The sequence below is a fragment of the Micropterus salmoides genome, unplaced genomic scaffold (genome assembly GCF_014851395.1).
Source record: "Micropterus salmoides isolate LMB-PRFRI ecotype aquatic unplaced genomic scaffold, ASM1485139v1 Ms_hic_scaffold_584, whole genome shotgun sequence".
Classification (NCBI taxonomy): domain Eukaryota; kingdom Metazoa; phylum Chordata; class Actinopteri; order Centrarchiformes; family Centrarchidae; genus Micropterus; species Micropterus salmoides.
In genome coordinates, this window is record NW_024044331.1 from 1 (window position 1) to 27,982 (window position 27,982).

At 48.5% G+C, this 27,982-nt stretch overlaps 10 non-coding genes and 3 pseudogenes across 10 annotated transcripts; all 13 read left to right on the forward strand.

Annotated features, from left to right (window-relative positions):
- Positions 1–25: 25 nt before the first annotated feature.
- On the forward strand, positions 26–134 carry LOC119889665 (annotated as a pseudogene).
- A 5,357-nt stretch (positions 135–5,491) lies between these two features.
- LOC119889668 lies at positions 5,492–5,673 on the forward strand. The gene has a single exon (XR_005442135.1). It is a non-coding gene; the product is annotated as a U2 spliceosomal RNA (small nuclear RNA).
- Positions 5,674–6,642: 969 nt separating this feature from the next.
- LOC119889664 lies at positions 6,643–6,754 on the forward strand. Its single transcript, XR_005442132.1, has one exon. It is a non-coding gene; the product is annotated as a U5 spliceosomal RNA (small nuclear RNA).
- A 5,800-nt stretch (positions 6,755–12,554) lies between these two features.
- LOC119889657 lies at positions 12,555–12,734 on the forward strand (annotated as a pseudogene).
- A 968-nt stretch (positions 12,735–13,702) lies between these two features.
- On the forward strand, positions 13,703–13,815 carry LOC119889658. Its single transcript, XR_005442127.1, has one exon. It is a non-coding gene; the product is annotated as a U5 spliceosomal RNA (small nuclear RNA).
- A 5,825-nt stretch (positions 13,816–19,640) lies between these two features.
- LOC119889669 lies at positions 19,641–19,820 on the forward strand (annotated as a pseudogene).
- Positions 19,821–20,789: 969 nt separating this feature from the next.
- LOC119889659 lies at positions 20,790–20,902 on the forward strand. Its single transcript, XR_005442128.1, has one exon. It is a non-coding gene; the product is annotated as a U5 spliceosomal RNA (small nuclear RNA).
- A 183-nt stretch (positions 20,903–21,085) lies between these two features.
- LOC119889656 lies at positions 21,086–21,277 on the forward strand. The gene has a single exon (XR_005442126.1). It is a non-coding gene; the product is annotated as a U2 spliceosomal RNA (small nuclear RNA).
- Positions 21,278–22,245: 968 nt separating this feature from the next.
- LOC119889660 lies at positions 22,246–22,358 on the forward strand. The gene has a single exon (XR_005442129.1). It is a non-coding gene; the product is annotated as a U5 spliceosomal RNA (small nuclear RNA).
- A 183-nt stretch (positions 22,359–22,541) lies between these two features.
- LOC119889666 lies at positions 22,542–22,733 on the forward strand. The gene has a single exon (XR_005442133.1). It is a non-coding gene; the product is annotated as a U2 spliceosomal RNA (small nuclear RNA).
- Positions 22,734–23,700: 967 nt separating this feature from the next.
- On the forward strand, positions 23,701–23,813 carry LOC119889662. Its single transcript, XR_005442130.1, has one exon. It is a non-coding gene; the product is annotated as a U5 spliceosomal RNA (small nuclear RNA).
- A 182-nt stretch (positions 23,814–23,995) lies between these two features.
- LOC119889667 lies at positions 23,996–24,186 on the forward strand. Its single transcript, XR_005442134.1, has one exon. It is a non-coding gene; the product is annotated as a U2 spliceosomal RNA (small nuclear RNA).
- A 964-nt stretch (positions 24,187–25,150) lies between these two features.
- LOC119889663 lies at positions 25,151–25,263 on the forward strand. Its single transcript, XR_005442131.1, has one exon. It is a non-coding gene; the product is annotated as a U5 spliceosomal RNA (small nuclear RNA).
- Positions 25,264–27,982: the final 2,719 nt, after the last annotated feature.

Consider the following 27,982-nt stretch of genomic DNA (forward strand, 5'->3'; position numbering starts at 1 on the left):
GGCGGCTCTGGAGGAGGGCCCGTACTTACTCGGTTCTCTTCATAACGTACAAGTCTTTCGCCTTTTACTAAAGACTTCCGTGGAGAGGGACGCCAGAGTTAAAACTATTTTTGGCAGGCTCTGCCGTGTGGCCGAGCCTCGTGCGTTTGTGAAAAGGAATAAAACGCCGCCCCCGGCAAGGTTGAGCGGTGCGACGAGGCGCGCTCGGAGGAGGTGCTGAGACTCAGCCGTTGTTATGCGCAGTTGAAACCACGCGCCACGGCAGGGGGAGAACTGCTCCGTGAGGTGGGCGCTGGAAGCAACCAGCGGGGTTATCGCTTCTCGGCCTTTTGGCTAAGATTGAGTAAGAGGAGGATCTGTTGACAGTCTACAATGACATCGTCAGCTAACTCACAGCAGGTGCATGCCGTGCTGAAAAATACGCTTAGGTTTGTGTGGAACAGTACCGACAGTTAATGGAGAGAAAGATTTTTGGACAAGCCATTCTGTTGGAGCTCTGTGCCTCAAGATTGACGACCTTCTGTGTCTGCAGAAAAACGCCACGGACAAGTATTACGACGTCACGTTTTACACCGTTACCATGGAGGAGGTGAAAGGATTAGCACTTCGATTGGCAGACGGATTGCTGAAAAACTTCAGGGTGCTCAGCCTGTGTCGTACTGGTGAGCGCATTGTGACTGTGCACATTTACAACCCTGGGTGTCAGAGGAAGCAACCAGTATTTTCTTGCCAGGTACGTGACTGTGTTAACAAGTATGGGAGACATTAAGGATGTGCTGGGATATGGACCGGAAAACGGCAATCCGGTCATGCTGAGGAAGACCCGAATGGTTATGATGGTTTTTGCCATCCCCCCGCTACCTTCACCATTGGCTCCCATAGAGGTTTCCTAGTCTATGGGGGTCAGCCGCTGTACTGCAGGCAATGTGCTTCATATGGACACCTGGCAAGGTCTTGCAGACAGGTGCGGTGCAGAAACTGTGATAGTTTGGGACACCCATGAGAAATTGTGATCAGCCAAAAAATGTAGTTTATGTGGGCTGGAAGGACATTTATTTGGGCATTGCCCAGAAGTGGGGTCTTCGTATGCACGTGCTGCCAGACGGGAGTCGGTGGCCCCAGGTGCGCACACAGGGATGGACCCGCATGTGACGACCCCGCTCCACATCCTTAAGCAATTGAGGACGTAATTGCCGAGCTCACGGGAGGAGTGGTGGAGACAAAGGGGGCAGATGCACCGGAGTGGTGTCAGTCCAGGCAGAGAGCGAGGACGCCTGGGGAAGCAGGGGGGAAGCTGAGAGTTTGGAGGAGCTTCTTCTGTTATTGAGTGGGTCGCGGGAAGAAAGGAGGAAAAAGTAAGAGAAAGGGCAAACGAGCTTGTTGCTTTCCACCACCATCCTCTCCTCTGCTCGTTGAGCGAACAGGTTTGGGGTACTTGTTTCTGAGGTTTGGGAAGAAATGCAGGAGGGAAAGGAGACTGGACAGGTGCATGAGATCACTGACAAGCGGCAAAGGGGGGCAGCGCTGCGGCAGCTGTGGACGATTGCCTGGAGAGTGAGGAAGCTGGGGAGGCGTTAACCCAGAAAGGCATGACTGCATCGTCCAGTAGTAAGGTTCCAGCTAGCGTGTCCCAGAGAGCCTCCCTGCAGCTGTATTCCTCGATGCTCCTCCTGCCCCGAGAAGCTGCCCCGTACTCTCAGAAGATAGCCCTTCCAGTTCAGAGTGCTCTTTCCCACTGAAGGAGCCAGATGAGGAGGACTTTCTGCCATGATTGGTGGAAAGAGCAACGTGAGTGAGCATACTGTTTTGGGCTCCTTTTTTTTCTGTCACTTCCTCCATTTTTCTTTTTTTTTGCATAGTCTGTCTTTATTCATATATTAACTATAAATGTGAGGGGTTGAGAAATGCATCAAAGAGAGCAGTAGTTTTTTCTCATTTAAGTTCAGTGGATTTTTCTTTGTGCCTCTTGCAAGAGGTCCACCTAAAGACTGTGGAGGATGTGAAGGGGTTCACAAAAGAGTGGGTTAAAGGGGACTCTAGATGGAGCATTGGGGGTGTTCACTCATCTGGGGTGGGGACGTTAAGTGGGAATGTGGAAGTTAAAATCGGGAGTTTTTCTGTGATACAGGGGAGGGTTTTGGTCACAGATGTTGACTGGAAGGGTAAGAGTTTAAGAGTGGTAAATATATGCCCATGCTGCACCAAAAGAACGAAATGAGCTATTTCTTAAGTTAGACACCGTTTTCATGACCAATCGTCATGTAATCGTTGGAGGTGATTTCAACTCTCCTAGTGAGGGCAAAAATGGGAGTTAACTTCCATAGTTTGGTAAAAAAGTACAGTTTAGTTGATAGTTTTAGGAGTTTTAACTCTGATGACCCTGGTTTCACATGGGGAAACAGTAGAGGGGCACGGAGTAGAATAGATTATATTTTTTGTCCGTTAGATTTTCAGGTGTTTGAGGCACAAGTGTCACCTGTTTTCTACTCAGATCACAACATGCTCTCTGTTGTATTAAACCTGAAGGTGACATGTTTTGGGAAAGGTACTGGAAATTGAATAACAGTATTCTTGGAGCCCGGCAGTTTAGGGTAGGGTTCAGGAGTTTCTTCAAGGAGTGCATTAAAATGAAGATGTTTTATGGTAATGTATCTGGATGGTGGGAAAGCACAAAGGTCCGTATTAAACATTACATACAGGTGTACTCAAAAGAATCCAGAAAAGCGGAGTTTAAAGAATATTATCAATTGCAAAAATCAATAGAAAATTTAATGGCACAACAAAACACTGGTGAGCGCATAGATGAGGAATTATTGAAACGCTGGCAAAACGAGCAGAGGCTATTTTTTCATAAGAGGGCTGAGGCTTATAAATTCAGGAGTCTTGATGAAAAATGGGAAAAGGATGAGAAATGTTCATCCTATTTTTTCAAGCAGTCTAAAGTACGGGCAAGAGAAGGAGAATAGCCTCCCTTCTAAATGAACGAGGGGAGGAAATTGACGATCCGGAAGGGCTGGTAGAAATTGCTTCGGGTAATTATTCCAAGTTTTTTAGCGCAGAAATAGTAGATTATAGTAAGGGTTCACTGCTGTTGAATAATGTAGATAGCTCAATCCCCGACTATCTGAAACTAGAGTTGGATAAAGACATACAATTGGAAGAAATTTTGAAGGCGCTTCAGTCTTTAAAGAAAGGGAAGGTGCCAGGAGTGGATGGACTTACAAAAGAATTTTACTTGGTTTTCTGGGAAGATATTGGGCCTCAGTTGTTAGATTTGTTTACTTTCATTTGCACATCTGGGATAATGGGGAGCACAATGAGAGAGGGGGTGATTTCCCTGCTATATAAAAGGGACGTTCGAGATATATCCAACTACAGACCCTTAACGATGTTGTGCACAGATTATAAGATTTTTAGTAAAATTCTAACAAACAGGTTGGTATCCGCCTTGGAGTTCATTATAGGACTGGATCAACTTGTGCAGTACAAGGCAGACAGATACAATGGAATCTGCAAATGCACAGAGATGTACTAGCCTATTCCGAGGATAGAAATTTTCCCCTTATTGTGCTCAGTCTTGATCAGGAAAAAGCTTTTGATAGGGTCAATCACAAATTTTATTTAGGATTTTGGAAAGATTTGGGTTTGGTAAAAGATTTAGAAGTTGGCTGAAGATTTTATACACAGAGGTAGGAAGTAGAGTTAATGTCAATGGCAACATGGGAGTTTTGTTTAAGCAAACCAGGGGCGTCAGGCAGGGGTGCCCTGCATCAGCCCCTTTGTATGTTTGTTTATTGAAATTTTGGCATGTGCAATTAGAAAAAATGCTAAAATCAGGGGTCTACCGTTGCCAGGTGGGAAACATTGGTTATATCTCAGTTTGCAGACGACACTGTATTGTATTTAGAAAATGACTTTTGTTTAAAGGAAGCTATTAATGTTATTGAAGTGTTCTCGAGTGCTTCAGGTCTAGGATTAATAAGGGAAGTCACTGATTAAATATCTGGGAAGGTGGAAGGATAGGAATGACAAGCCATATGGGCTTGCCCTGTGCCCTGGGCCGATGACATTATTGGGTATATCCTTTGGTAATAAGGATGATGTTGAAAGTAATTGGGAGGTAAGATTAGCTAAAGTGCTATCAAAGCTCAACATGTGGAAATTGAGAAAACTGTCATTCAGTGCAAAGTCCTAGCTATAAAAGCCGATATATTGCCAGCCTTACTTCATGTGGCATGTTTTTTCCCATGACGGCAATGATTTGCTTAAAGTTGCAAAGGATGTTGTTTAATTTCATGTGGGGAGGGTATGAATATATTAAAAGAGAAATAATGTACCAGCCTATTGAGAGAGGAGGTAAAGACATGCCAAATGTCAGGTTGAAGTTGAACGTGATTTTTTTTTCAAATATCTGTAAAATAACTATGTCACCTCCAAAACATAAATGTCACTCTTTAATGAAATTTTGGCTTGCTATGCATTTGAGGCCCTTAGGGGTAGCATGGGATAACAGGTCTCCCAAAGCTGAGGTTATGCCTTTGTACTATAAAGGAATAATCAGTTGGGCAAAGAGTACAAGGAGTGTTGGGATAGTCATTTAGTACTCAATCATAGAAACTGTATGAGGAATTGATGGCCAGGTTCAACCCAAGAGAAACTGTTCATATTCCTTCTGAAGTATGGGAAGAACACAGTTTAAGCAGTTGGACAATCAGTTGAAAGATTTTAATTGGTTGGTGCTTCACAGGAGATTAGCAGTAAGAAACACCTTGTTTAATCACGGCCTAACAAGAAGTAAGTACTGTCCAAGAGAGGGATGTTTGGGAAAAGAAACGGTGGAACATGCATTATTTGAGTGTTTTTTCGCACAACAAATTTGGGAGGGGTTGGGTAAAAAGTTTGTTTTTGAGGGATATGACATGGGAAGGGGTTCTTTACATGGATTTAATATGGAGAGGAGAAACTGCATAAAGTAGTGCTTCTCGTATCTATAGTAAAGTACAAGTTGTGGGAGGTAAGATGTGATGGGCTAAATGGAAGCAAGTGGTCAGTGTTGGGAACTATAAAGAGCATTGAAGACTCAATAGAGAGGCGATACCAATTAGAGATCAGAAAATGGGGTATTGACTCGATCAAGACAGATGGAAAATGATTTATGGTAATTCATAGAGGTCAACAGAAGGTGTTGTGGATTTATTATGATGGTTATGGGAGTGGTTTTGTTATGGTCTCTTCATGCATACATGCCATGCATCGTAATGCAAAAAAAGAAAAAAAGAGAGGGCTCGAGAACTGGGTTCCATGAGTTATTGATGTATACCTTGTGTTTTGTTGATGTCGTTTTTCTTTTTTTTACTAATTAAGGTAACAAAGGGACACTGTGTATAGAGATGCCGAGGGGGAGGATTGTTGTTTTGTGTTGGATGTGGGATTAATATAGGTGGGATGCAAGTACTGAAATGTGTGTATTGAATGTTTATGTCACAAATAAATTATTTTTCCAAAAAAAAAAAAAAAAATCTGTTCTTATCAGTTTAATATCTGATATGTCCCCTATAAGGGGGCAACATATTAAATGGATTTTTAGCACCGGGAGCTGAGACGAGGGGCTTGCTCCGTCCACTCCACGCATCGACCCGGTATTGCAGTGCCTCCGGGGGCGGTGCACCCTTCTCCTGCCTTGTGTAAAACCAAAATACTGACCCAAACGCAGAGGTTCGTCGCTCTGCCGGACGCCGGCCCGAAAAAGGCGCCAGTCGAGGGGGGGCGGCCAGCTGAAGCCTCGAAGAAGGCAGCGAGATTTGCACTTTATGATTGGCAGACGACGAGGGGATATTTGGGACCGGCATGGCTGTTAAATGTGCCCTGCACTTCCCCTCCCTTTCTCCCACTCGTCATCGAGAGCCCGAGTATTTCGGATGCTCGGTAGCCTGTGTCCAAAAGCCAGGCCTTCATTTCTCCGATTGGATAGAGCCTCTCAGAAGGTGGGGAGGGGACACTGCGGCGCCTCCGTAGGCCCGGCACGGTTGGCCAACACGGTGGAGGAACCGCAGCGTAGAAAGGATACAAGAAACTAAAACACCTCAAATGAAGCAAGAAAACCTGCTACAACTGCTAAATCGGTGAATAAAACACACTTACCTTCTCGTCTTTGGTCTGGTCAAGGTGGCAGTCCGGCAGAGGACAGGTAGGCAGTCCTCGGGACCAATGAATTCCTTGTTGCAAAAGTTTTTCAGCTACGGCAAAGTTGAAATTTTATTCACAAGGAATGAGGTGAATCTCCTCCCAGAAAAGCTGGTGACACAAAACGAAGCCCCAAACCGGCAAAGGTTTTAACCAGAAAGAGGAGGCCATTGCAGTCTTGGCCAAAAGGCCGAGAAGCGATCGGCCACATTTCCCCTCCCTTTCTCTCACTCGTCATCGAGAGGCTACAAGAGCCCGAGTCGTTCGGTAGCCTCTGTCCAAAAGCCAGGCCTTCGTCTCTCCGCAGCCCGATTGGATAGAGCCTGCCATGACCTGGGGAGGGGTAGGGGAACGGGCGTGGCCTGGTACTTGGGACTCGAGAGGCAGAGTGAGGCTTACCGTGAGGGTAGTGGCCGGGACGACTAGGCTCGTCGGCGGCTCTGGAGGAGGGGCCCGTACTTACTCGGGTTTCTCTTCATAACGTACAAGTCTTTCGCCTTTTACTAAAGACTTCCGTGGAGAGGGACGCCAATGAGTTAAAACTATTTTTGTGCGTTTGTGAAAAGGAAATAAAACGCCGCCCCCGGCAAGGTTGAGCGGTGCGACGAGGCGCGCTCGGGAGGAGGTGCTGAGACTCAGCCGTTGTTATGCGCAGTTGAAACCACTGCGCCACGGCAGGGGGAGAACTGCTCCGGGAGGTGGGCGCTGGAAGCAACCAGCGGGGGTTATCGCTTCTCGGCCTTTTGGCTAAGACTGCGATCGCCTCCTGTGTCTGGATAAAACTTTTGCCTGTTTGTGGCGAAGTGTTACCAGGTTTTTGGGAGGATACTCACATTATTCCTTGTGAAAAAATTTCAACTTTGTTGTAGTTGAAATTGTTTCACACAAAGGAATTCATTGGTTCAGAGGACTGCTTACCTGTACTCTGCCGGAATAACATCTCGACCAGGCCAAACAAGACAAGGTAAGTGTGTTTTATTCACCTTTCTAACATTTTTAGTAGATTTTATTGCTCTTTTTAGAGCATTCTTTTACCTTATTTTAGTTGACTTGGTTTTAGACTGTTTTAGGTGTTTTAGCTTCTTTTACCACTTTTACGTTGTGGTGCCTCCACCATGGCGGCCAACCATGCCGGCATGAGGAGGCACCACAGTGTCAGATTTACATTCAAAGAAAAAGATGGGAAAACCCTTGTTATGTCGAGGCTTGACTTCTCAAGGAAAATGATCCAGAACATTTTGAAATTCTCCCCGCAGGATATAAATTGTATTTTGACTCTGCCATTTGGAAAAGGTTTCGATGTGAGTTTTGTCTCTGCTGCCGTGTTCAGAGATTTCTGGACACGCTTCGAAAATGAAAAACCCCAGTTTACTGCATTTAATGTTGAGAAACTGACTGATAATGCCGCTAAAACGGTAATTGTCAGAATGTTCAATGAGACTGTGAATGCAGATGACATTTGTTTGTGGCTGGGCAGATTTTGCACTGTTAAAGGCCAGGCTACCAAAGTGAGAGATGAGGATGGCATCTGGAATTGCGCTTGGAGGGTCCCCATCCAACAATGGCAAGACCCTCAAGGCTTCCAGGGCCTGAAACATCTGCCATCCATGATAGTTCTGGGAAACAACAGGGGCTACATTCATTACCAGGGCCAGCCCAAACTCTGCCGCAAGTGTGGTGAGAATGGGCACCTGGCAGAAGCGTGCCAGCAGATCATTTGTGGTAAATGTAGAGAAATTGGGCATACTTTCGAGGAATGCACCAATGGCAGAAAGTGCAATCTTTGTGGAGAAACAAACCACCTCTTCAGAGATTGCCCTAAGTCGTTTGCCAACAAATTAAAGGCAGCAAAGGCACAAAATGGCGGACAAGACGAAGCAGTTAGAGAGCTAATTGAAGAGGCTGGGCTGGAGAATTCAAATCTCCCGCCAAATCCTGTGATTGGAGGAGAAGGACCAGTAGAGGCGGGAGAAGGGGAGGGGCCTGCAGCTGCCCCACAAGTGGAGAACAGGGAGAAGCAGTGGCAGTGCAGGCAGAAGGCGGAGCTAGCTCAGTGACTGGCTCAGAACAAAAATTTGGCCAGTCACAGAGTGATAGCGAGGATGTCCCCCTCCCCAATGCCCAGCCGGCCAAGAGACTAATTTCAGAATTGTCTTCTGAGTCTCCTGGAGCCTCGGAAAAGAGGGGAAGAGCTGAGAGCTACTCAGACAGTTCATCTGTGGAGGAGCCCAGAGTCTTCCCCTCCAATTCGCCTAATGAAGTCTCTTTTTTAACTATAGCTCTGCAATCAACCCCTAAGGACTCAAAGCTCAATGCAACCCTGCGTCAGAGGCCAACTCCTAGAGTCCGAAAGGGAAATGGAGCTCAACCCCGTCATCTCTCACCCATGAGAATGAAGGAAGAGCTCCATTCACAAGAAATCCACTAACTGCTGTGTTTTTAAACATTTGAAATCCCCCTTTTTTTTAGTCTTTTAAGATGTCATACCTGCAAATTTTAACCATACTCATGACACTCACCTTCTCAACTATCAATGTGAGGAGTGTGAAGTCGAGAGTTAGAGCCCAGATTGTTTTATCCTTTCTTAACTCTTTTAAGTCTGACGTGTTTTTAATACAGGAATGCGGCCTACCATTTTTAAAACACTACAGAGAATGGGAGGAGTTATGGCCACAAACGTCGATATGGAGCGGCTCAAATGAAAACAAAAATGATGGAGTGGCCATTTTAATAAAAAACCCTCTAGTCTTGGTGAAGGGCAGCACTGTGGTGAGAGATGGTCGGGCACTTTTAACACACTTGACTTTTATGGGGAAGGATTTTAACGTCTTAAATATTTATGGCTTTAATGACAAGAACGACAGGTATGACCTTTTAGAAGACCTGCAGCCCCACATGCTAGGCAGGGCACCTTTAGTTGTAGGGGGGGATTTTAATTGTATTTTAAGCAGGAACGATAGGAGAAGAATAGGGGACGATTTTAAAGTGGACAAGACTTCAGTTTTACTTCAAAGCATATGCAGTGATTTTAGACTTGTGGACTGTTTTAAAACCATGCATCCCAGAGAGGAGGGCTTCACCTGGTTCAGTAGTGATGGCACCCGAGCCTCTCGCATAGACTACATTTTATCACGTGATTGCCCACCAACCGATGCTAGATTGGAACCTGTTTTCTTTTCTGATCACGCAATTCTTTCCTGCACCCTTTCACTCTCTTCCGGTGTGACGGCAGGAAGTGGTCTGTGGAAGCTCAATTGCTCCCTGTTAGAAGACAGGGAGCTAGTTAGGCTGTACAGGGAGCAATACCGAGAGTGGCAGACCCTTCAAGACTTTTACGATACACGTGCACAGTGGTGGGAAATGGTGAAGGGAAAGACAAAGACGTTTTACAGACAGGCAGGGAAAAGAAAGAAAAAGAGGGACAACAGACGCATGTTGGGACTGCAGAAACGGCTTCAGAGGTATTTTAAACTAATCCAACATGGAATGGATTTTAATGAAGAGATAAAACAAATTAAAACAGAGATGTCGGTTTTAGCAGAAATTAATAGCAAAGGTGTGATTTTAAGAAGCAAGGAAAGGGAAATAGAGGAAGGAGAGAAGTGCACAAGATATTTTTTTAAGAAAATCGTAAATAAAGGGGGGGCCATGTTGAGACTTAAAAAAGAAAACGGGTGCACAGCTGACACAACAGAGGAAATCAAAGAAACTGTCGAACATTTTTACCGTGAACTGTACGCAAAAAACTGTTAACGGGGACACCATGACCGAAGTTTTAAAATCCATTGACCAAGCAACAAACGACAACGTGCTTTTAACCCAAGATTTTACGATACCGGAATTAAACAAATGCATCAAATCTTTTAAGACAGGGAAGTCGCCGGGAGAAGACGGGCTTCCCTTGGAATTTTATCTGACATTTTGGGACATTTTAGCACCAGACTTGCTTGCTGTTTTTATGGATTTTGAACAAATGGACCGACTTCCTGACAGCTTTAGAGAGGGATAGTGACTCTCCTTCACAAAGACAAAGACAAGACGGACTTGAAAAATTGGAGACCTATCACACTCTTAAATTTTGACTGTAAACTTTTTAGTAAACTTTAGCCTCACGCATGTCCTTGTTTTTAGAAGATCTGATTCACCCGGATCAAGCCTGTGCCGTCCCGGGGAGGAAGATCACCGACAGCCTCGTACTGATCCGAGATACCATCTGTTACGCGAGAGACAGAAACATTCGGCTAGTAGTCCTGAATTTAGATTTTGAGAAAGCCTTTGATCGGGTCTCGCACCAGTACCTTTTCCAGGTACTGCAAAAAATGGGGTTCCCGAGAAGGTTTATAGCCTGGGTGGGACTGCTGTACCGGGAGATCAACAGCAAATTCATTGTTAACGGGCATCTGACAAGAGCAGTGGATATAAACTGCGGTGTCCGTCAGGGTTGTCCGTTATCTGCCCTCCTCTACGTTATCTGTATAGAACCACTGGCACAGACCTTGAGAAGGGACCAACGAATCCATGGGGTAGGAGTCCCAGGGAGCGGGGGACTCGAGACAAAATGTATTTTATATATGGACGACATCAACATTTTATGCACTGACCTTTTATCTGTCAACAGGACGCTGGACTTGACTGACTGGTTCGGACAGGCCTCTGGGTCAAAGCTGAACAGAAGCAAGACCCAAGCCCATTTTTATGGACCGTGGACAGCGACTGAGACGACAGGACTCCCCCTGACTGTGACCCAGACTGACCAAAAAATACTTGGGATCAGGTTTGATAGGGAGGGGGAGGGGAAAACAATTGGGCAGACATAGTAGGGAAAGTCAGGCAGAGACTAGGGTACTGGACACTTAGAGGACTGACTTTAGAAGGAAAGGTTTTAATCATCAAAGCAGTGATTTTACCTTTGCTTTTACTCATCAGTTCTGTTTTTATCCCGCCTAGGAGAGTGATCTTAGACCTGGAACGAGCCATCTTTTATTTTTTGGGGCTCCAAGTGGGAAAGACTGAGACGAAGCGTGATGAAGAAGCCAAAGGAGAAAGGAGGAAAAGGAGTGCCAGACCTGCACTTGTTCCTAGGAAGCAGATACACAGCACTACACATCGCAACCGCCACAGCCCCATCCAGAAACCCCAAGACCGCAGCAATGACACGGTTCTGGATGGGGTCCTACCTCAGAAAACTTAAGATCTTACCCACAAGTCTCAAAGTACCAGTGTCTTTTAACCTGCCACCAGCCTATGCTTTTATCCAGTCATTTTTAAGGCATTTTAACCTTGAGCAGGAGGAGTTGCAGGTTTTAACCACTCACCGCTCTCTCATTTCTGTTGTGCAGGAGCGGGAACCAGTGAGTCCAGTGCGCGGGCTTGCATTCGGCGAGCCCTCAACAGTTTGGCGCAACGTGAACCATCCAGCTCTTCCAAACAGACTCCGGGACCTGTCATGGATGGTGGCTCATGAGATCCTCCCAGTCAGGTCCGTAATGCACTCCCGGGGCATGTCGGCGCACTCAACTTGCCCCCGACCAGGTTGTGGCGCGCCTGAGTCGGTAAGGCATCTGCTCTGGGAGTGCAGCGCTGCCGTAGAACAGTGGGCAACGGCCGGCTCCTTGCAATTCCCGTACTTGCCAGCAAGGGAGGTCCTCACACCACAGCTGGTGCTGTACGGGGTGAGCCAAGGAAATCAGATACCAGCACGTACATTTGCCAAACAGTGGCTCACCCTAGCCGCCATCAAAGACGCCATATGGACCTCCAGAAACTTGCTGGCAAGAAAGCACATGCAGATCCCCCCCGTGGCTGTGATCCGGATGGCCGCAGCAACGGCCAAACGGCCAGAGCTGCAGGCGGCGGGCCTAGGACACAGCCACAAAGAAGAATCGCCTCTGTGCCCATTCGGACGGAGGAGCCGGAGCCACACAAGGAAAGTTCAAGGCAGCGGCGGCCTGACCCTCCGGGTGAGGTTGGTGGGAAGGAGCTACAGGGTGAGGGTCTCCTCTGAGCGCCTGGACAAGATCCCGAGAGTCCAAATCTGTTTGGGGGAGCTGAATGAGTTCCCCTTTGATAGGGACTCACTACACTCCTGCACAACAGTGGACTTGGAGAAGAGCTTTTATTATCCATTTATTTTTGTGAGTTTTATTTTAACAAATGCACTCCGCTTTGAAGACTTTTTAACAGACACTCACAGACATGGACAAGCTGAAAACCATTTTATACCTTTAATTTATGACGTTATCTGTAATGCATTTTAAACACTTTTTTTAAATGTTGTTTTACAGAGAACATTTATCTATTTATTGACATGTTGTATTTTAAAAGGTAACTTGGAATTGACATATTATGAATCATGTTTGAATTGAGTGTCAATAAAATTTTTCTCAAAAGAAAAAAATCTGTTCTTATCAGTTTAATATCTGATATGTCCCCTATAAGGGGGCAACATATTAAATGGATTTTTAGCACCGGGAGCTGAGACGAGGGGCTTGCTCCGTCCACTCCACGCATCGACCCGGTATTGCAGTGCCTCCGGGGGCGGTGCACCCTTCTCCTGCCTTGTGTAAAACCAAAATACTGACCCAAACGCAGAGGTTCGTCGCTCTGCCGGACGCCGGCCCGAAAAAGGCGCCAGTCGAGGGGGACGGCCAGCTGAAGCCTCGAAGAAGGCAGCGAGATTTGCACTTTATGATTGGCAGACGACGAGGGGATATTTGGGACCGGCATGGCTGTTAAATGTGCCCTGCACTTCCCCTCCCTTTCTCCCACTCGTCATCGAGAGCCCGAGTATTTCGGATGCTCGGTAGCCTGTGTCCAAAAGCCAGGCCTTCATTTCTCCGATTGGATAGAGCCTCTCAGAAGGTGGGGAGGGGACACTGCGGCGCCTCCGTAGGCCCGGCACGGTTGGCCAACACGGTGGAGGAACCGCAGCGTAGAAAGGATACAAGAAACTAAAACACCTCAAATGAAGCAAGAAAACCTGCTACAACTGCTAAATCGGTGAATAAAACACACTTACCTTCTCGTCTTTGGTCTGGTCAAGGTGGCAGTCCGGCAGAGGACAGGTAGGCAGTCCTCGGGACCAATGAATTCCTTGTTGCAAAAGTTTTTCAGCTACGGCAAAGTTGAAATTTTATTCACAAGGAATGAGGTGAATCTCCTCCCAGAAAAGCTGGTGACACAAAACGAAGCCCCAAACCGGCAAAGGTTTTAACCAGAAAGAGGAGGCCATTGCAGTCTTGGCCAAAAGGCCGAGAAGCGATCGGCCACATTTCCCCTCCCTTTCTCTCACTCGTCATCGAGAGGCTACAAGAGCCCGAGTCGTTCGGTAGCCTCTGTCCAAAAGCCAGGCCTTCGTCTCTCCGCAGCCCGATTGGATAGAGCCTGCCATGACCTGGGGAGGGGTAGGGGAACGGGCGTGGCCTGGTACTTGGGACTCGAGAGGCAGAGTGAGGCTTACCGTGAGGGTAGTGGCCGGGACGACTAGGCTCGTCGGCGGCTCTGGAGGAGGGGCCCGTACTTACTCGGGTTTCTCTTCATAACGTACAAGTCTTTCGCCTTTTACTAAAGACTTCCGTGGAGAGGGACGCCAATGAGTTAAAACTATTTTTGGCAGGCTCTGCCGTGTGGCCGAGCCTCGTGCGTTTGTGAAAAGGAAATAAAACGCCGCCCCCGGCAAGGTTGAGCGGTGCGACGAGGCGCGCTCGGGAGGAGGTGCTGAGACTCAGCCGTTGTTATGCGCAGTTGAAACCACTGCGCCACGGCAGGGGGAGAACTGCTCCGGGAGGTGGGCGCTGGAAGCAACCAGCGGGGGTTATCGCTTCTCGGCCTTTTGGCTAAGACTGCGATCGCCTCCTGTGTCTGGATAAAACTTTTGCCTGTTTGTGGCGAAGTGTTACCAGGTTTTTGGGAGGATACTCACATTATTCCTTGTGAATAAAATTTCAACTTTGTTGTAGTTGAAATTGTTTCACACAAAGGAATTCATTGGTTCAGAGGACTGCTTACCTGTACTCTGCCGGAATAACATCTCGACCAGGCCAAACAAGACAAGGTAAGTGTGTTTTATTCACCTTTTAACATTTTTAGTAGATTTTATTGCTCTTTTTAGAGCATTCTTTTACCTTATTTTAGTTGACTTGGTTTTAGACTTTTTAGGTGTTTTAGCTTCTTTTACCACTTTTACGTTGTGGTGCCTCCACCATGGCGGCCAACCATGCCGGCATGAGGAGGCACCACAGTGTCAGATTTACATTCAAAGAAAAAGATGGGAAAACCCTTGTTATGTCAAGGCTTGACTTCTCAAGGAAAATGATCCAGAACATTTTGAAATTCTCCCCGCAGGATATAAATTGTATTTTGACTCTGCCATTTGGAAAAGGTTTCGATGTGAGTTTTGTCTCTGCTGCCGTGTTCAGAGATTTCTGGACACGCTTCGAAAATGAAAAACCCCAGTTTACTGCATTTAATGTTGAGAAACTGACTGATAATGCCGCTAAAACGGTAATTGTCAGAATGTTCAATGAGACTGTGAATGCAGATGACATTTGTTTGTGGCTGGGCAGATTTTGCACTGTTAAAGGCCAGGCTACCAAAGTGAGAGATGAGGATGGCATCTGGAATTGCGCTTGGAGGGTCCCCATCCAACAATGGCAAGACCCTCAAGGCTTCCAGGGCCTGAAACATCTGCCATCCATGATAGTTCTGGGAAACAACAGGGGCTACATTCATTACCAGGGCCAGCCCAAACTCTGCCGCAAGTGTGGTGAGAATGGGCACCTGGCAGAAGCGTGCCAGCAGATCATTTGTGGTAAATGTAGAGAAATTGGGCATACTTTCGAGGAATGCACCAATGGCAGAAAGTGCAATCTTTGTGGAGAAACAAACCACCTCTTCAGAGATTGCCCTAAGTCGTTTGCCAACAAATTAAAGGCAGCAAAGGCACAAAATGGCGGACAAGACGAAGCAGTTAGAGAGCTAATTGAAGAGGCTGGGCTGGAGAATTCAAATCTCCCGCCAAATCCTGTGATTGGAGGAGAAGGACCAGTAGAGGCGGGAGAAGGGGAGGGGCCTGCAGCTGCCCCACAAGTGGAGAACAGGGAGAAGCAGTGGCAGTGCAGGCAGAAGGCGGAGCTAGCTCAGTGACTGGCTCAGAACAAAAATTTGGCCAGTCACAGAGTGATAGCGAGGATGTCCCCCTCCCCAATGCCCAGCCGGCCAAGAGACTAATTTCAGAATTGTCTTCTGAGTCTCCTGGAGCCTCGGAAAAGAGGGGAAGAGCTGAGAGCTACTCAGACAGTTCATCTGTGGAGGAGCCCAGAGTCTTCCCCTCCAATTCGCCTAATGAAGTCTCTTTTTTAACTATAGCTCTGCAATCAACCCCTAAGGACTCAAAGCTCAATGCACCCTGCGTCAGAGGCCAACTCCTAGAGTCCGAAAGGGAAATGGAGCTCAACCCCGTCATCTCTCACCCATGAGAATGAAGGAAGAGCTCCATTCACAAGAAATCCACTAACTGCTGTTTTTAAACATTTGAAATCCCCCTTTTTTTTCTTTTAAGATGTCATACCTGCAAATTTTAACCATACTCATGACACTCACCTTCTCAACTATCAATGTGAGGAGTGTGAAGTCGAGAGTTAGAGCCCAGATTGTTTTATCCTTTCTTAACTCTTTTAAGTCTGACGTGTTTTTAATACAGGAATGCGGCCTACCATTTTTAAAACACTACAGAGAATGGGAGGAGTTATGGCCACAAACGTCGATATGGAGCGGCTCAAATGAAAACAAAAATGATGGAGTGGCCATTTTAATAAAAAACCCTCTAGTCTGGTGAAGGGCAGCACTGTGGTGAGAGATGGTCGGGCACTTTTAACACACTTGACTTTTATGGGGAAGGATTTTAACGTCTTAAATATTTATGGCTTTAATGACAAGAACGACAGGTATGACCTTTTAGAAGACCTGCAGCCCCACATGCTAGGCAGGGCACCTTTAGTTGTAGGGGGGGATTTTAATTGTATTTTAAGCAGGAACGACAGGAGAAGAATAGGGGACGATTTTAAAGTGGACAAGACTTCAGTTTTACTTCAAAGCATATGCAGTGATTTTAGACTTGTGGACTGTTTTAAAACCATGCATCCCAGAGAGGAGGGCTTCACCTGGTTCAGTAGTGATGGCACCCGAGCCTCTCGCATAGACTACATTTTATCACGTGATTGCCCACCAACCGATGCTAGATTGGAACCTGTTTTCTTTTCTGATCACGCAATTCTTTCCTGCACCCTTTCACTCTCTTCCGGTGTGACGGCAGGAAGTGGTCTGTGGAAGCTCAATTGCTCCCTGTTAGAAGACAGGGAGCTAGTTAGGCTGTACAGGGAGCAATACCGAGAGTGGCAGACCCTTCAAGACTTTTACGATACACGTGCACAGTGGTGGGAAATGGTGAAGGGAAAGACAAAGACGTTTTACAGACAGGCAGGGAAAAGAAAGAAAAAGAGGGACAACAGACGCATGTTGGGACTGCAGAAACGGCTTCAGAGGTATTTTAAACTAATCCAACATGGAATGGATTTTAATGAAGAGATAAAACAAATTAAAACAGAGATGTCGGTTTTAGCAGAAATTAATAGCAAAGGTGTGATTTTAAGAAGCAAGGAAAGGGAAATAGAGGAAGGAGAGAAGTGCACAAGATATTTTTTTAAGAAAATCGTAAATAAAGGGGGGGCCATGTTGAGACTTAAAAAAGAAAACGGGTGCACAGCTGACACAACAGAGGAAATCAAAGAAACTGTCGAACATTTTTACCGTGAACTGTACGCATACAAAACTGTTAACGGGGACACCATGACCGAAGTTTTAAAATCCATTGACCAAGCAACAAACGACAACGTGCTTTTAACCCAAGATTTTACGATACCGGAATTAAACAAATGCATCAAATCTTTTAAGACAGGGAAGTCGCCGGGAGAAGACGGGCTTCCCTTGGAATTTTATCTGACATTTTGGGACATTTTAGCACCAGACTTGCTTGCTGTTTTTATGGATTTTGAACAAATGGACCGACTTCCTGACAGCTTTAGAGCAGGGATAGTGACTCTCCTTCACAAAGACAAAGACAAGACGGACTTGAAAAATTGGAGACCTATCACACTCTTAAATTTTGACTGTAAACTTTTTAGTAAACTTTTAGCCTCACGCATGTCCTTGTTTTTAGAAGATCTGATTCACCCGGATCAAGCCTGTGCCGTCCCGGGGAGGAAGATCACCGACAGCCTCGTACTGATCCGAGATACCATCTGTTACGCGAGAGACAGAAACATTCGGCTAGTAGTCCTGAATTTAGATTTTGAGAAAGCCTTTGATCGGGTCTCGCACCAGTACCTTTTCCAGGTACTGCAAAAAATGGGGTTCCCGAGAAGGTTTATAGCCTGGGTGGGACTGCTGTACCGGGAGATCAACAGCAAATTCATTGTTAACGGGCATCTGACAAGAGCAGTGGATATAAACTGCGGTGTCCGTCAGGGTTGTCCGTTATCTGCCCTCCTCTACGTTATCTGTATAGAACCACTGGCACAGACCTTGAGAAGGGACCAACGAATCCATGGGGTAGGAGTCCCAGGGAGCGGGGGACTCGAGACAAAATGTATTTTATATATGGACGACATCAACATTTTATGCACTGACCTTTTATCTGTCAACAGGACGCTGGACTTGACTGACTGGTTCGGACAGGCCTCTGGGTCAAAGCTGAACAGAAGCAAGACCCAAGCCCATTTTTATGGACCGTGGACAGCGACTGAGACGACAGGACTCCCCCTGACTGTGACCCAGACTGACCAAAAAATACTTGGGATCAGGTTTGATAGGGAGGGGGAGGGGAAAACAATTGGGCAGACATAGTAGGGAAAGTCAGGCAGAGACTAGGGTACTGGACACTTAGAGGACTGACTTTAGAAGGAAAGGTTTTAATCATCAAAGCAGTGATTTTACCTTTGCTTTTACTCATCAGTTCTGTTTTTATCCCGCCTAGGAGAGTGATCTTAGACCTGGAACGAGCCATCTTTTATTTTTTGTGGGGCTCCAAGTGGGAAAGACTGAGACGAAGCGTGATGAAGAAGCCAAAGGAGAAAGGAGGAAAAGGAGTGCCAGACCTGCACTTGTTCCTAGGAAGCAGATACACAGCACTACACATCGCAACCGCCACAGCCCCATCCAGAAACCCCAAGACCGCAGCAATGACACGGTTCTGGATGGGGTCCTACCTCAGAAAACTTAAGATCTTACCCACAAGTCTCAAAGTACCAGTGTCTTTTAACCTGCCACCAGCCTATGCTTTTATCCAGTCATTTTTAAGGCATTTTAACCTTGAGCAGGAGGAGTTGCAGGTTTTAACCACTCACCGCTCTCTCATTTCTGTTGTGCAGGAGCGGGAACCAGTGAGTCCAGTGCGCGGGCTTGCATTCGGCGAGCCCTCAACAGTTTGGCGCAACGTGAACCATCCAGCTCTTCCAAACAGACTCCGGGACCTGTCATGGATGGTGGCTCATGAGATCCTCCCAGTCAGGTCCGTAATGCACTCCCGGGGCATGTCGGCGCACTCAACTTGCCCCCGACCAGGTTGTGGCGCGCCTGAGTCGGTAAGGCATCTGCTCTGGGAGTGCAGCGCTGCCGTAGAACAGTGGGCAACGGCCGGCTCCTTGCAATTCCCGTACTTGCCAGCAAGGGAGGTCCTCACACCACAGCTGGTGCTGTACGGGGTGAGCCAAGGAAATCAGATACCAGCACGTACATTTGCCAAACAGTGGCTCACCCTAGCCGCCATCAAAGACGCCATATGGACCTCCAGAAACTTGCTGGCAAGAAAGCACATGCAGATCCCCCCCGTGGCTGTGATCCGGATGGCCGCAGCAACGGCCAAACGGCCAGAGCTGCAGGCGGCGGGCCTAGGACACAGCCACAAAGAAGAATCGCCTCTGTGCCCATTCGGACGGAGGAGCCGGAGCCACACAAGGAAAGTTCAAGGCAGCGGCGGCCTGACCCTCCGGGTGAGGTTGGTGGGAAGGAGCTACAGGGTGAGGGTCTCCTCTGAGCGCCTGCACAAGATCCCGAGAGTCCAAATCTGTTTGGGGGAGCTGAATGAGTTCCCCTTTGATAGGGACTCACTACACTCCTGCACAACAGTGGACTTGGAGAAGAGCTTTTATTATCCATTTATTTTTTGTGAGTTTTATTTTAACAAATGCACTCCGCTTTGAAGACTTTTAACAGACACTCACAGACATGGACAAGCTGAAAACCATTTTATACCTTTAATTTATGACGTTATCTGTAATGCATTTTAAACACTTTTTTTAAATGTTGTTTTACAGAGAACATTTATCTATTTATTGACATGTTGTATTTTAAAAGGTAACTTGGAATTGACATATTATGAATCATGTTTGAATTGAGTGTCAATAAAATTTTTCTCAAAAGAAAAAAATCTGTTCTTATCAGTTTAATATCTGATATGTCCCCTATAAGGGGGCAACATATTAAATGGATTTTTAGCACCGGGAGCTGAGACGAGGGGCTTGCTCCGTCCACTCCACGCATCGACCCGGTATTGCAGTGCCTCCGGGGGCGGTGCACCCTTCTCCTGCCTTGTGTAAAACCAAAATACTGACCCAAACGCAGAGGTTCGTCGCTCTGCCGGACGCCGGCCCGAAAAAGGCGCCAGTCGAGGGGGGGCGGCCAGCTGAAGCCTCGAAGAAGGCAGCGAGATTTGCACTTTATGATTGGCAGACGACGAGGGGATATTTGGGACCGGCATGGCTGTTAAATGTGCCCTGCACTTCCCCTCCCTTTCTCCCACTCGTCATCGAGAGCCCGAGTATTTCGGATGCTCGGTAGCCTGTGTCCAAAAGCCAGGCCTTCATTTCTCCGATTGGATAGAGCCTCTCAGAAGGTGGGGAGGGGACACTGCGGCGCCTCCGTAGGCCCGGCACGGTTGGCCAACACGGTGGAGGAACCGCAGCGTAGAAAGGATACAAGAAACTAAAACACCTCAAATGAAGCAAGAAAACCTGCTACAACTGCTAAATCGGTGAATAAAACACACTTACCTTCTCGTCTTTGGTCTGGTCAAGGTGGCAGTCCGGCAGAGGACAGGTAGGCAGTCCTCGGGACCAATGAATTCCTTGTTGCAAAAGTTTTTCAGCTACGGCAAAGTTGAAATTTTATTCACAAGGAATGAGGTGAATCTCCTCCCAGAAAAGCTGGTGACACAAAACGAAGCCCCAAACCGGCAAAGGTTTTAACCAGAAAGAGGAGGCCATTGCAGTCTTGGCCAAAAGGCCGAGAAGCGATCGGCCACATTTCCCCTCCCTTTCTCTCACTCGTCATCGAGAGGCTACAAGAGCCCGAGTCGTTCGGTAGCCTCTGTCCAAAAGCCAGGCCTTCGTCTCTCCGCAGCCCGATTGGATAGAGCCTGCCATGACCTGGGGAGGGGTAGGGGAACGGGCGTGGCCTGGTACTTGGGACTCGAGAGGCAGAGTGAGGCTTACCGTGAGGGTAGTGGCCGGGACGACTAGGCTCGTCGGCGGCTCTGGAGGAGGGGCCCGTACTTACTCGGGTTTCTCTTCATAACGTACAAGTCTTTCGCCTTTTACTAAAGACTTCCGTGGAGAGGGACGCCAATGAGTTAAAACTATTTTTGGCAGGCTCTGCCGTGTGGCCGAGCCTCGTGCGTTTGTGAAAAGGAAATAAAACGCCGCCCCCGGCAAGGTTGAGCGGTGCGACGAGGCGCGCTCGGGAGGAGGTGCTGAGACTCAGCCGTTGTTATGCGCAGTTGAAACCACTGCGCCACGGCAGGGGGAGAACTGCTCCGGGAGGTGGGCGCTGGAAGCAACCAGCGGGGGTTATCGCTTCTCGGCCTTTTGGCTAAGATCAAGTGTAGTATCTGTTCTTATCAGTTTAATATCTGATATGTCCCCTATAAGGGGGCAACATATTAAATGGATTTTTAGCACCGGGAGCTGAGACGAGGGGCTTGCTCCGTCCACTCCACGCATCGACCCGGTATTGCAGTGCCTCCGGGGGCGGTGCACCCTTCTCCTGCCTTGTGTAAAACCAAAATACTGACCCAAACGCAGAGGTTCGTCGCTCTGCCGGACGCCGGCCCGAAAAAGGCGCCAGTCGAGGGGGGCGGCCAGCTGAAGCCTCGAAGAAGGCAGCGAGATTTGCACTTTATGATTGGCAGACGACGAGGGGATATTTGGGACCGGCATGGCTGTTAAATGTGCCCTGCACTTCCCCTCCCTTTCTCCCACTCGTCATCGAGAGCCCGAGTATTTCGGATGCTCGGTAGCCTGTGTCCAAAAGCCAGGCCTTCATTTCTCCGATTGGATAGAGCCTCTCAGAAGGTGGGGAGGGGACACTGCGGCGCCTCCGTAGGCCCGGCACGGTTGGCCAACACGGTGGAGGAACCGCAGCGTAGAAAGGATACAAGAAACTAAAACACCTCAAATGAAGCAAGAAAACCTGCTACAACTGCTAAATCGGTGAATAAAACACACTTACCTTCTCGTCTTTGGTCTGGTCAAGGTGGCAGTCCGGCAGAGGACAGGTAGGCAGTCCTCGGGACCAATGAATTCCTTGTTGCAAAAGTTTTTCAGCTACGGCAAAGTTGAAATTTTATTCACAAGGAATGAGGTGAATCTCCTCCCAGAAAAGCTGGTGACACAAAACGAAGCCCCAAACCGGCAAAGGTTTTAACCAGAAAGAGGAGGCCATTGCAGTCTTGGCCAAAAGGCCGAGAAGCGATCGGCCACATTTCCCCTCCCTTTCTCTCACTCGTCATCGAGAGGCTACAAGAGCCCGAGTCGTTCGGTAGCCTCTGTCCAAAAGCCAGGCCTTCGTCTCTCCGCAGCCCGATTGGATAGAGCCTGCCATGACCTGGGGAGGGGTAGGGGAACGGGCGTGGCCTGGTACTTGGGACTCGAGAGGCAGAGTGAGGCTTACCGTGAGGGTAGTGGCCGGGACGACTAGGCTCGTCGGCGGCTCTGGAGGAGGGGCCCGTACTTACTCGGGTTTCTCTTCATAACGTACAAGTCTTTCGCCTTTTACTAAAGACTTCCGTGGAGAGGGACGCCAATGAGTTAAAACTATTTTTGGCAGGCTCTGCCGTGTGGCCGAGCCTCGTGCGTTTGTGAAAAGGAAATAAAACGCCGCCCCCGGCAAGGTTGAGCGGTGCGACGAGGCGCGCTCGGGAGGAGGTGCTGAGACTCAGCCGTTGTTATGCGCAGTTGAAACCACTGCGCCACGGCAGGGGGAGAACTGCTCCGGGAGGTGGGCGCTGGAAGCAACCAGCGGGGGTTATCGCTTCTCGGCCTTTTGGCTAAGATCAAGTGTAGTATCTGTTCTTATCAGTTTAATATCTGATATGTCCCCTATAAGGGGGCAACATATTAAATGGATTTTTAGCACCGGGAGCTGAGACGAGGGGCTTGCTCCGTCCACTCCACGCATCGACCCGGTATTGCAGTGCCTCCGGGGGCGGTGCACCCTTCTCCTGCCTTGTGTAAAACCAAAATACTGACCCAAACGCAGAGGTTCGTCGCTCTGCCGGACGCCGGCCCGAAAAAGGCGCCAGTCGAGGGGGGCGGCCAGCTGAAGCCTCGAAGAAGGCAGCGAGATTTGCACTTTATGATTGGCAGACGACGAGGGATATTTGGGACCGGCATGGCTGTTAAATGTGCCCTGCACTTCCCCTCCCTTTCTCCCACTCGTCATCGAGAGCCCGAGTATTTCGGATGCTCGGTAGCCTGTGTCCAAAAGCCAGGCCTTCATTTCTCCGATTGGATAGAGCCTCTCAGAAGGTGGGGAGGGGACACTGCGGCGCCTCCGTAGGCCCGGCACGGTTGGCCAACACGGTGGAGGAACCGCAGCGTAGAAAGGATACAAGAAACTAAAACACCTCAAATGAAGCAAGAAAACCTGCTACAACTGCTAAATCGGTGAATAAAACACACTTACCTTCTCGTCTTTGGTCTGGTCAAGGTGGCAGTCCGGCAGAGGACAGGTAGGCAGTCCTCGGGACCAATGAATTCCTTGTTGCAAAAGTTTTTCAGCTACGGCAAAGTTGAAATTTTATTCACAAGGAATGAGGTGAATCTCCTCCCAGAAAAGCTGGTGACACAAAACGAAGCCCCAAACCGGCAAAGGTTTTAACCAGAAAGAGGAGGCCATTGCAGTCTTGGCCAAAAGGCCGAGAAGCGATCGGCCACATTTCCCCTCCCTTTCTCTCACTCGTCATCGAGAGGCTACAAGAGCCCGAGTCGTTCGGTAGCCTCTGTCCAAAAGCCAGGCCTTCGTCTCTCCGCAGCCCGATTGGATAGAGCCTGCCATGACCTGGGGAGGGGTAGGGGAACGGGCGTGGCCTGGTACTTGGGACTCGAGAGGCAGAGTGAGGCTTACCGTGAGGGTAGTGGCCGGGACGACTAGGCTCGTCGGCGGCTCTGGAGGAGGGGCCCGTACTTACTCGGGTTTCTCTTCATAACGTACAAGTCTTTCGCCTTTTACTAAAGACTTCCGTGGAGAGGGACGCCAATGAGTTAAAACTATTTTTGGCAGGCTCTGCCGTGTGGCCGAGCCTCGTGCGTTTGTGAAAAGGAAATAAAACGCCGCCCCCGGCAAGGTTGAGCGGTGCGACGAGGCGCGCTCGGGAGGAGGTGCTGAGACTCAGCCGTTGTTATGCGCAGTTGAAACCACTGCGCCACGGCAGGGGAGAACTGCTCCGGGAGGTGGGCGCTGGAAGCAACCAGCGGGGGTTATCGCTTCTCGGCCTTTTGGCTAAGATCAAGTGTAGTATCTGTTCTTATCAGTTTAATATCTGATATGTCCCTATAAGGGGGCAACATATTAAATGGATTTTTAGCACCGGGAGCTGAGACGAGGGGCTTGCTCCGTCCACTCCACGCATCGACCCGGTATTGCAGTGCCTCCGGGGGCGGTGCACCCTTCTCCTGCCTTGTGTAAAACCAAATACTGACCCAAACGCAGAGGTTCGTCGCTCTGCCGGACGCCGGCCCGAAAAAGGCGCCAGTCGAGGGGGGGCGGCCAGCTGAAGCCTCGAAGAAGGCAGCGAGATTTGCACTTTATGATTGGCAGACGACGAGGGGATATTTGGGACCGGCATGGCTGTTAAATGTGCCCTGCACTTCCCCTCCCTTTCTCCCCTCGTCATCGAGAGCCCGAGTATTTCGGATGCTCGGTAGCCTGTGTCCAAAAGCCAGGCCTTCATTTCTCCGATTGGATAGAGCCTCTCAGAAGGTGGGGAGGGGACACTGCGGCGCCTCCGTAGGCCCGGCACGGTTGGCCAACACGGTGGAGGAACCGCAGCGTAGAAAGGATACAAGAAACTAAAACACCTCAAATGAAGCAAGAAAACCTGCTACAACTGCTAAATCGGTGAATAAAACACACTTACCTTCTCGTCTTTGGTCTGGTCAAGGTGGCAGTCCGGCAGAGGACAGGTAGGCAGTCCTCGGGACCAATGAATTCCTTGTTGCAAAAGTTTTTCAGCTACGGCAAAGTTGAAATTTTATTCACAAGGAATGAGGTGAATCTCCTCCCAGAAAAGCTGGTGACACAAAACGAAGCCCCAAACCGGCAAAGGTTTTAACCAGAAAGAGGAGGCCATTGCAGTCTTGGCCAAAAGGCCGAGAAGCGATCGGCCACATTTCCCCTCCCTTTCTCTCACTCGTCATCGAGAGCTACAAGAGCCCGAGTCGTTCGGTAGCCTCTGTCCAAAAGCCAGGCCTTCGTCTCTCCGCAGCCCGATTGGATAGAGCCTGCCATGACCTGGGGAGGGGTAGGGGAACGGGCGTGGCCTGGTACTTGGGACTCGAGAGGCAGAGTGAGGCTTACCGTGAGGGTAGTGGCCGGGACGACTAGGCGTCGGCGGCTCTGGAGGAGGGGCCCGTACTTACTCGGGTTTCTCTTCATAACGTACAAGTCTTTCGCCTTTTACTAAAGACTTCCGTGGAGAGGGACGCCAATGAGTTAAAACTATTTTTGGCAGGCTCTGCCGTGTGGCCGAGCCTCGTGCGTTTGTGAAAAGGAAATAAAACGCCGCCCCCGGCAAGGTTGAGCGGTGCGACGAGGCGCGCTCGGGAGGTGCTGAGACTCAGCCGTTGTTATGCGCAGTTGAAACCACTGCGCCACGGCAGGGGGAACTGCTCCGGGAGGTGGGCGCTGGAAGCAACCAGCGGGGTTATCGCTTCTCGGCCTTTTGGCTAAGATTGAGTAGAGGAGGATCTGTTGACAGTCTACAATGACATCGTCAGCTAACTCACAGCAGGTGCATGCCGTGCTGAAAATACGCTTAGGTTTGTGTGGAACAGTACCGACGAGTTAATGGAGAGAAAGATTTTTGGACAAGCCATTCTGTTTGGAGCTCTGTGCCTCAAGATTGACGACCTTCTGTGTCTGCAGAAAAACGCCACGGACAAGTATTACGACGTCACGTTTTACACCGTTACCAAGATGGAGGAGGTGAAAGGATTAGCACTTCGATTGGCAGACGGATTGCTGAAAAACTTCAGGGTGCTCAGCCTGTGTCGTACTGGTGAGCGCATTGTGACTGTGCCATTTACAACCCTTGGGTGTCAGAGGAAGCAACCAGGTATTTTCTTGCCAGGTACGTGACTGTGTTAACAAGTATGGGAGACATTAAGGATGTGCTGGGATATGGACCGGAAAACGGCAATTCCGGGTCATGCTGAAGGAAGACCCGAATGGTTATGATGGTTTTTGCCATCCCCCCGCTACCTTCACCATTGGCTCCCATAGAGGTTTCCTAGTCTATGGGGGTCAGCCGCTGTACTGCAGGCAATGTGCTTATATGGACACCTGGCAAGGTCTTGCAGACAGGTGCGGTGCAGAAACTGTGATAGTTTGGGACACACCATGAGAAATTGTGATCAGCCAAAAAAAGTAGTTTATGTGGGCTGGAAGGACATTTATTTGGGCATTGCCCAGAAGTGGGGTCTTCGTATGCACGTGCTGCCAGACGGGAGTCGGTGGCCCCAGGTGCGCAACACAGGGATGGACCCGCATGTGACGACCCACGCTCCACATCCTTAAGAGCAATTGAGGACGTAATTGCCGAGCTCACGGGAGGAGTGGTGGAGACAAAGGGGGCAGATGCACCGGAGGTGGTGTCAGTCCAGGCAGAGAGCGAGGACGCCTGGGGGAAGCAGGGGGGGGAAGCTGAGAGTTTGGAGGAGGCTTCTTCTGTTATTGAGTGGGTCGCGGGAAGAAAGGAGGAAAAAGTAAGAGAAAGGGCAAAGACGAGCTTGTTGCTTTCACCACCATCCTCTCCTCTGCTCGTTGAGGCGAACAGGTTTGGGGTACTTGTTTCTGAGGTTTGGGAAGAAATGCAGGAGGGAAAGGAGACTGGACAGGTGCATGAGATCACTGACAAGGCGGCAAAGGGGGGGGGCAGCGCTGCGGCAGCTGTGGACGATTGCCTGGAGATGAGGAAGCTGGGGAGCGTTAACCCAGAAAGGCATGACTGCATCGTCCAGTAGTAAGGTTCCAGCCAGCGGTGTCCCAGGAGAGCCTCCCTGCATAGCTGTATTCTCCTCGGATGCTCCTCCTGCCCCGAGAAGCTGCCCCGTACTCTCAGAAGATAGCCCTTCCAGTTCAGAGTGCTCTTTCCCACTGAAGGAGCCAGATGAGGAGGACTTTCTGCCATGATTGGTGGAAAGAGCAACGTGAGTGAGCATACTGTTTTGGGCTCCTTTTTTTTCTGTCACTTCCTCCATTTTTCTTTTTTTTGCATAGTCTGTCTTTATTTCATATATTAACTATAAATGTGAGGGGGTTGAGAAATGCGTCAAAGAGAGCAGTAGTTTTTTCTCATTTAAGTTCAGTGGATTTTTCTTTGTGCCTCTTGCAAGAGGTCCACCTAAAGACTGTGGAGGATGTGAAGGGGTTCACAAAAAGTGGGTTAAAGGGGACTCTAGATGGAGCATTGGGGGTGTTCACTCATCTGGGTGGGGACGTTAAGTGGGAATGTGGAAGTTAAATAGTCGGGAGTTTTTCTGTGATACAGGGGAGGGTTTTGGTCACAGATGTTGACTGGAAGGGTAAGAGTTTAAGAGTGGTAAATATTATGCCCATGCTGCACCAAAAGAACGAATGAGCTATTTCTTAAGTTAGACACCGTTTTCATGACCAATCGTCATGTAATCGTTGGAGGTGATTTCAACTCTCCTAGTGAGGGCAAAAACATGGGAGTTAACTTCCATAGTTTGGTAAAAAGTACAGTTAGTTGATAGTTTTGGAGTTTTAACTCTGATGACCCTGGTTTCACATGGGGAAACAGTAGAGGGGCACGGAGTAGAATAGATTATATTTTTTGTCCGTTAGATTTTCAGGTGTTTGAGGCACAAGTGTCACCTGTTTTCTACTCAGATCACAACATGCTCTCTGTTGTATTAAACCTGAAGGTGACATGTTTTGGGAAAGGGTACTGGAAATTGAATACAGTATTCTTGGAGCCCGGCAGTTTAGGGTAGGGTTCAGAGTTTCTTCAAGGATGCATTAAAGAAGATGTTTTATGGTAATGTATCTGGATGGTGGAAAGCACAAAGGTCCGTATTAAACATTACATACAGGTGTACTCAAAGAATCCAGACAGCGAGTTTAAAGAATATTATCAATTGCAAAAATCATAGAAATTTAATGGCAAACACAACACTGGTGAGCGCATAGATGAGGAATTATTGAAACGCTGGCAAAACGAGCAGAG